This window comes from Benincasa hispida, chromosome 3, assembly GCF_009727055.1.
Source record: "Benincasa hispida cultivar B227 chromosome 3, ASM972705v1, whole genome shotgun sequence".
Lineage (NCBI taxonomy): Eukaryota > Viridiplantae > Streptophyta > Magnoliopsida > Cucurbitales > Cucurbitaceae > Benincasa > Benincasa hispida.
Window position 1 is genome coordinate 66,491,531 of NC_052351.1, and position 7,944 is coordinate 66,499,474.

The 7,944-nt window shown below is 37.9% G+C and overlaps 1 pseudogene; it reads left to right on the top strand.

The window, feature by feature from the left end:
- Window positions 1–524: 524 nt before the first annotated feature.
- The window catches only part of LOC120073673, a 26,979-nt pseudogene continuing 19,559 nt past the window's right edge, over window positions 525–7,944 (top strand).

Genomic DNA, 7,944 nt, shown 5'->3' on the forward strand with positions numbered 1-7,944 from the left:
CAATGACCGCGGTTTGAAGTAACTGCCCTAACATATGAATACAACCATTAAATTTCAGTCCAACAATAATTGTGAAATCTCATATTCAAATCCACAATACCGAAAAGCTTTCCTAAAGAACTTGATCAACAACCACTCCCACGATTTTGACTCCAAAATCTCCTTCTAACAAATTTTAAATCCCAATGGACGGCAACTTGGAACCTTAAAGATACAAGGGTTAAGTAAAACTTAATTTAGTAATCAAAGCATGCCCACAAACCAACAATAAGGACCATAACTCTTACCAAAACTCTTGCCGAACGATCTTGAATCCATTGGACAGTCGCTGTTGTGATTTCCCAAGCTCAAATCAAAATTAAAATCATGCGACTAATTTAATCCTTAATCCAACTTAGTGGGCATCCAAAATCTTTCAAGAGACCCAACCACCAAAAATAGATCTTACTAAAATCTAAAAGTCAAGCTGCTGGAAGACGACGCGGCACGTGGCGGTCAGGAGGCTGGATCGGCGTTGGCACACGATGGTCAGGGGGCTGGAGTGGCAGCAACTCAAACGACTCTCTGGCTGGGTGAGCGGTGTGATGGGCGGAGGAGAAACTGGCTGGGTGAGCAGTGCGATAGGCGGTGGAGAAACCAACTGGGTGAGCGGTGCGATGGGCGGTGGGCAGGAGGCTGGAGCGGTGGCTAAAGGCACGTGAATGGCAGGAAGAATTTTGGGGGAAAGGGTTATGCATGAGGTGTGCGTGAGGAAGAAGACAATTCCCTTTTTATTTTATAATAATAATAATAACTAAAAAAGGAAATATTATAATTATATTTAAATTATTTCCTTATTCCACTTTATACTATTTAATTCCTTTCCTTTTCCAAAGAAAATTAATTCCTGCCATTAATTTTCAAATTGAATAATTTTCACGCCAACACTTAAATTCCCGCACTTATACTTCAAATCCAAAATTCTAAAAATGCCCTCCAACTAAGGACAATTACTGAATTTCCAAATAATAAAGTTACTGAAAAATACATTATTATTAAATAAAAATGTGCGGGATGTTATAGTTATGCTCATCTACCATACTCGTTTTGGGGATATGCAGTAGTGACTGCAGTTTGCATTTTGAATAATGTTCCCTCAAAAAGTGTTTCTGAAATACCTTTTGAGTTATGAAGAGGCCATAAAGGTAGTTTACGCCACTTCAGGATTTGGGAATGTCTAGCCCACGTGCTAGTGGCTAACCCTAAAAAGTTGAAACCTCGTGCAAAAGTATGCCTTTTTGTAGGTTACCCTAAAGAAACGAGGGGTGGATACTTCTATGATCCAAGTGAGAACAAGGTGTTTGTATCGACAAATGTTATATTCTTGGAAGAAGACCACATAAGGGATCATAAGCCACGAAGTAAGCTTGTTTTAAATGAGACTTCAACAATAGTTGTTAAACAAGCTGATAGATCAACAAGAGTTGTTGATGTCAGTTTATCTAGTTAACCATCTCAAGAGTTGAGACTACCTCGACATAGTGGGAGAGTTGCAAACCCACCTAAATGCTACATGGGTTTAACGGAAGCCCAAAAAATCATATCTGATGATGGAGTTGAGGATCCATTGTCTTATAAGTAAGCAATGGAGGATGTTGACAATGAGTGGATTAAGGCCATGAATCAGGAAATGGAATCTATGTACTTCAATTCCATCTAGGAACTTGTGGATCAGCCTGATGAAGTAAAACCTATAGGTTGTAAGTGGATTTACAGGAGGAAAAAGAGGTGTAAATGGAAAGGTGCAGACCTTTAAGGCTAGACTTGTGGCAAAGGGTTATACCCAGGTCGAGGGAATGGACTATGAAGAAACTTTCTCACCTGTTGTCATGTTGAAGTCTATCAGGATTCTCCTATCCATAGCCACATTTATATTATGAGATATGGAAAATGGAAAGACTGCCTTTTTGAATGGTAATCTTGAGAAGACTATATACATGGCTCAACCAGAAGGGTCCATTGATCCAGATCAAGGGCAAAAGGTTTGCAAGCTTAATAGGTCCATTTATGGACCAAAACAAACATCTAGATCTTGGAACATTAGATTTGATAGTGCGATCACATCATTTGTCTATAATCAGAATGTTGATGAGCCTTGTGTTTACAAGAAAATCATCAACAGCTGAGTAGCTTTCCTTGTGTTGTATGTAGATGATATCCTACTCATTGGGAATGATGTAGGTTTTTTTTACTGACATTAAGAAATGGCTAGCCGCCCAATTCTAATCGAAGTTTAGGAGAGGTGCAATTTGTTCTAGGGATCCAGATCATAAAGGATCGTAAGAACAAAAGGTTGGCCTTATCTTAAGCATCGTACATTGACAAGATGTTAATCAGGTACTCGATGCAGAATTCCAAGAGGGGTTTATTACCTTTCAGGCATGAAATTGTTTTATCTAAGGAACAGTATCCTAAGACACCTCAAGAGGTTGAGAAAATGAGACGAATTCCCTATGCATTGGCTGTTGGTAGCCTTATGTATGCAATGTTATGTACTAAACCTGACATTTGTTATGCAATCGGGATTGTCAATCGATATCAGTCCAATCTAGGATTAGATCACTAGACGACAGTCAAAACAATCCTCAAGTATCTTCGGAGAATGAGGGACTATATGCTCGTGTATGGAGATAAGGATTTGATCCTTACAGGATACACAGACTCTGAATTTCAGACTGATAGAGATTCTCGAAAATCGACATCAGGGTCAGTGTTCACTCTGAATTGAGGGGTTGTAGTTTGGCGAAGCATCAAGTAGGGATACATCACGGATTCCACTATCAAAGCTGAATACGTAGCCACTTGTGAAACTGCTAAAGAGGTTGTTTGGCTAAGGAAGTTCTTCACTGATTTGAAAGTTGTTCCAAATATGTCTTTGTCGATCACACTTTATTGTGATAACAGCGGGGTTGTGGCAAATTCGAAGGAACCTCGGAGTCACCTAAGAGGCAAACATATAGAACGGAAGTATCATTTGATCCGAGAGATTGTGCATCCCGGTGATGTGATTGTCACGAAGATCGTGTTGAAGCACAACGTTGTTGATCTGTTTCCAAAGGCTCTCACGACTAAAGTGTTCGAGGGTCATCTGGAGAGTCTAGTCTATGGGATATGCAGCACTTTATCTAGGGCAAGTGGGAGATGTTACTAGGGTATAGTATATGCCCTAGTTTATTGTATTTTGTACTATTTGTATTGTACATTAGTCTCCCGAGGATTTAGGACAAGTGGGAGATTATTGGGATTGGTGTCCTAATTCTCCTGTAGTCTCGTAATTTGTAAACACTCTGTAAACATATTGTTATTAATAAAATAAATGTTATTTTATAAGCATTTACTCGATCTAATAAACTAAGATCCAAGGTTATTTTATGTAACTTAAGCATGTATGTGGAGATATATAAGTGGATCATGCCTTAAGTAATAACCTGGTCTGTAGTATAAGGATAAAGGAGGGAGTTCAACTGTGATAAGAAGAGTTCAGCTCTGGTAAAAAGATTTTAGCTGTTGCTCTTTAGTGGAATGCTTGGCAGTTAATGGATGGTGGATCTCGTGACTAAAAAGTTTATTAAGCTATTCACGGACCGTTGGAGCTTCGAGCCACAGTTCCATTAGGTCCCCTAGGTAGCTTGGATAAAGTCGAGACAGTATTTGGGTCAGTTTGAAATGTTCAAATTGATAAGAGAGAGTTCGATTATATATGATATAATTGGACTGGTTAATTATATATGATATAATTGGCTAAATGTATGAGATACATTTTTTTGGAGGAATTTAGACATAAATATGATTTATATCAAGTGGAGGACAAATCACTATAGTAGATATATGATATCAAACTATAGGGTAAGAATATAATATGATTATACTTATTTATTATTAAATGGGTTAATTATGAGATAATTGGCCGACATATTCTCCTCAATTGTGCGTTAGTGGGAGCAGTCGTGTTCGGTTATGGTAATCGAAGAATAAAATGAAATTTTTTTTCATTTGGCAAAGAGTTAGAAAAATTCATAATCGTGTGAAAAAGTATCGGTCGCTTACCTAGAGCCTATACGATAGAGTCTCATTATCTAAACGATCGCATGCCTTTCCCTAAACGATCGCTTAGCTTTCCCTAAATGATCGCCTAGTGTGCCACGTTTTCTAAACGATTGTATACCTTTTACTAGACAATCGCTTTGTAAAACCTACACATGTAGCTTTGTCTAAATGATAAGCACTCCGCTATATGATAGCTTTCTCTCTCACTTGCTTATCGTCTACACGATCAACTTTTCCTCCTACCTCTACCAAATTCACCAAAGACCACACATTGGATTCTCACTCCAAGAATACCAAGGGCTCCAACTGGTGGTGTCGTCCTCGCTGCTTACTTGTTCGTGGGTGTTCGTGTTGCTGCCGTTCATGTAGATGATCGTGCTGCCGTAGTCGACTGTTTTGCTGGACGATAGTGTTCATGTAGAGGTTCTTCCGCTGCATTGAGTTTGTTTTTTAAGAGAGTCTTCAACTGGTATAGGATCTCATTCGTTAAGAGTTCCTTCAATTGGTATCAGAGCCAGGTTATGATATTCCAATTTCATTGTTGCAACGAATTACATATACATTCTTGGTGGGTGCATATCTGCTCTGTTTAATCGTTAAATTGTTGTAGATGTGTGATAACAAGCAGAAATGCACATTATTACAACGTAAAGATATAAAACAATGTAGGATTGCGACGGTAAAAATATGAAAAATCGTGTCCAAAAGCATTAAGTTAAGAACATTGCGATTGCATGCGTCCATCGCATTAAAGCAGCTAATTTACGTATTTTGTGCAGGAAAATGCGTTGGTACAAGGCAGAATTGCGATCCAAGGAATTCAGCGTCCAAGCGCATTAAAAGATTGCGATTGAAAAGCTATGTGTTCGTATGCGTTCGCGAAGATCTGCTCAAGAAGGTGGTCGCATAAAGACGACGCATCAAGGTGAAAACTTAATAAATCACGATGGGACAGAAAGTTGATGACGATCGAATTCGAATTTAGTTGACAAGCCGTTAACAACGCACTGTAGCAAGTACACTCAACTTTTCAGTGACAATTAATCAGCGCGTCAAATAGAGATTTAATGACATCTCATCAGTGTAATCATTTGAGAGAAAAGCTCTTCACCCTAAAGCTCTATAAATACCGAAGGCCATCTTTATTAAAGGAGTTCAGCAGTTCAGAATTTTGGAGTTCTCTTTCGCCATATACATAGAGATAATAGATAGTCGTAGTCTGTAATTTTTAATACTTAGAAGGCGGAGGTGAGCAAAGAGAGACGATGCCGGAAGATCATTCCTGGTTAGCTTAAGAGAGTGTCGGAAAGCGTTGAGAATGGAGAGAGGGTCAACTCTTGTGAAAGCAAGAACATTCTTTTGGACATAGTAGAGAAAAAAACACAGTGTTAAAGCCTTGGGAAGCAATACATTGCTACCAGGCTCACTATCCCTACTTTCCATTGTCATTATGTATTCTAATTTTATTTATAAAATAGAATTTGCATCTCTACATCTGTTCACTCTCTTTACATTGCGCATGAGTAACTAAACTTCTGAATGGGTTGAGAAGCACTTAGCTAGCATAACCTAAGATCTTCATTTTATGCGATCATCTTGTCTTATGTATGTGTCTATCACCCCTTTAGAGATACTTGAGAGAGAGTCTAAGGAAAGAACCTAGACTTAAGAGAGCTAGGTTAGAATCTAGGCTTGAGAAAATCAGATTAGAACCGCATAAGCAAGAGATGGAAACTTAGAGATAAGTTTTGTTTGCTAACATGCATCGCAAGCACCCTAGAAATAGGATATGATAGTATGCGGTCACCTTGTGTATGTGTGTGTCATTCATCATCATATAGACAAGAATAGAGGTTTAGACATAAGTCCTATAGATATCATCGTATACATCGCATGCATCCAAAAATTAGGAGCTATAGCATTTGCATTGAGAGATGACCTGTTGTTGTATGTGTGTAGCATGATCGCATAACTTGAACGCAATCTTAGGAAGTGTTAGCTAAATCCCTTGTCAACCCGTTCCTCGCATACTCATTGTAACTTTTGCTGTTATTGACTCTTTTCTCAATTCTGTCGCATAGGATTTATATTTTAAACAAACATACCAACCAACTTATTGTTTTGTTTGTCACCACAAGGGAATCAGAATTTACTGTCGCATACTGTCTCCATAGTCCCTGTTTTCGACCCTGGGCTTACCAGGCAACCTAGTAGGATTTATACTTCGGATTTTGCTAGGAAAACTTGCATGTACAACACATACACCACTATCGCAATATACATCATTACTTCATCATATTCAACACGCATCAATGTGCGGATTAATGGAGTTTTCTAGGATGTTTGGGTTTGATTTAATTCTTTTACATTTTTGTTGATTGTAAAGGCCCCTACATTTTTTGGCATTATTAATCGTTATCGAGTCTGTAATTCAAATTCAATTTGAGTCTTGAGTCATTCGTGAAGAAGATCGGAGCAAGGGTTGCAGTTCTTTGAGGAAGGAGACGATCAAGGGTTGATCGGGTCATGTAGACGATGGGGTAAGAAATCGCTAAGTATCGGGTCGTGTAGACGATTGGATGCTCACGTATCATTTAACGCGCGCGTGCATTAGACGATCGTTTAGCTGAACAAGCTTCATCACTTAGTAAGTGACTAAATGATCACTTAGCAATGCACGGTAAATTGTTTACCTTTCGCCGCTTGAAGCGATCACGTAGACGATCAGGCTTCGCAGCCTCGTTGTCATCTAAGCGATCGTTTAGCTTTTGCGCCTATCATCTAGTGCACGCTGGGTGATCGTTTAGCATTTACTAAACGATGGAGTTCTCTTGGTGGTTCAAGACCCGGTTCGCCTGTGAATCGGTTCGCTCTATGGAAAATGTAATAGATAGGGTTATTTCATTCCGGTTTGTTGTAAAGGCTCATCCCGGTCCATTAATCCTTAGTTTAATACATGCAATGTATGGTTTTTATATGTCATATGGTATTCACATATAGTAAATCCCACCTTAGGTTATGCATTGGTCATGTATCATCTCTTTATTGTAAATGTTATAATTTAGAAGAGCATGATTTAATTATGTAAGAGCATGCTCATGCATCTTATAATATAAGAGTTATATTTATGCATGCATTAAAAGCATTGACATGCATCATCTTTATATTATAATTGTTATAGTATAAAGGTGAATGGAAAGCATGTTTTGCTTGGTTATTACGTGTATATATAAAAGTTATGTATAGTAATGACCGGACATTGCATGAAGCATGACACATAGGTTACTTTATAGATGTTATAAACACCTTGTTGTGCGCAATGGGTATTTTTTTTAGTTGTTTCTTTTTAAAAGTTAAAGAGAAATTAGAACTAAAAGAAATAAGAAAGACATGCATGCTCACTTAGGTTTAATTTATGGTTTTAAAATGTTTAAAACTTGGATCACATAGACCTAAGATCATGGTTCTAATATGATTAGTAATCCTAAGGCTTTAATCTTTTACTCATTTTAATAGGATTAAATTGACTAATAAAAGGTTAAAGTGTAACAAATCTATCTATAAGGGACCTTTTGTTTAAGACAGGTTCTGTCTAGGTTGGAGTACTTAAGTTGACGAAAACGTAACACACCTACCTGGAAACTTACTTGGAAATGTGAATTAGATAGATTTGATGTATGCATACAAGTTAAAGACAGTCCATTAAAGTGTTTAAATGTGACTACTTGAACTTGTTCATATTTCATAGATAAACGTTGTTTATGAGTAGAGTTTTAAAAAGATGACTTAAACTAAAATCAGAGCCAGATTGTCTAGGTTAATGAACCCCTAGGTAGAACATTCAGTGGGAGGTACTTG